The sequence below is a fragment of the Tripterygium wilfordii genome, chromosome 14 (genome assembly GCF_013401445.1).
Source record: "Tripterygium wilfordii isolate XIE 37 chromosome 14, ASM1340144v1, whole genome shotgun sequence".
NCBI lineage: Eukaryota > Viridiplantae > Streptophyta > Magnoliopsida > Celastrales > Celastraceae > Tripterygium > Tripterygium wilfordii.
The window spans coordinates 3,130,362-3,131,257 of record NC_052245.1 but is presented as its reverse complement, the minus strand read 5'-3'; positions in this window follow the sequence as shown (position 1 = coordinate 3,131,257).

Sequence of the window (896 nt, the reverse complement as noted above, 5' to 3'; positions counted from 1 at the left end):
ATCAGCCCTTTTCTTCTCTCCAATTGTTGAATGATCAACACTCTTTTCCAAGAAAAGTACACGTTTCAGTTATGTTGGACTCGGAGCCACACATTTGACTTTTCTTTGACCTTTTTAGTCACATGTCGAATGAATGACATGAGTCATGACGTTAGGCCACTGGCCCACAGTAAACTTTTTCCCGTGACACGTAAAACCGAGCTCTTGGCTGAAGTATCCTGCATCACCGACCAAGGTGAAACTGAAGACACCAGTCGAGGAGAAGACACCCGAAGAGTTAATATAAAGCGGAGCATCTCGGCGAGATTGAGACACCGACTAAGCATGATACTAAGCATCTCTACTCGGTAACCCTTTGGTGACCACAAACCACAAGAATCAAGAGTCTAAAGACCGACCGACAAGATTTGGGAAAGGAATCAACCTTTCTATAAATCCGCCTAATATCATATAGAGAGATTTATTCCTATCAAAACTTGGAACTCAACCAATTCATACAACAAGGCCCCCGCCACAGATAAAACTAATTTTGAACGTCATCAAATCAATTAAATCTATTTACTTAGATCAGACATCACAAGGTTCCTCTTTCATCCGGAAGTGGTAATTATGGGTTAAAATTTAAGTTTCCTATAGTAGATACAGTAGGACTTTTAATTTACAGATTAAGATTTCATATATCAATTGTTTCGCAAAACATTTTAATGATGTAAAAAATCCATTACAATAACGGGGATAACAAACACAATCTTGTAAAGTTTCGACAACAAACTGGATAGTCTACAAAAAAAAGGTTTCTTTCCAAAATCAATCCTGCTCAAAACTATTAAAATCCCCCTTCGTTTTAAGTAAAATCCAACTCTTGAAAGATTCATGAGAAAATAGTTAGTTTTTCA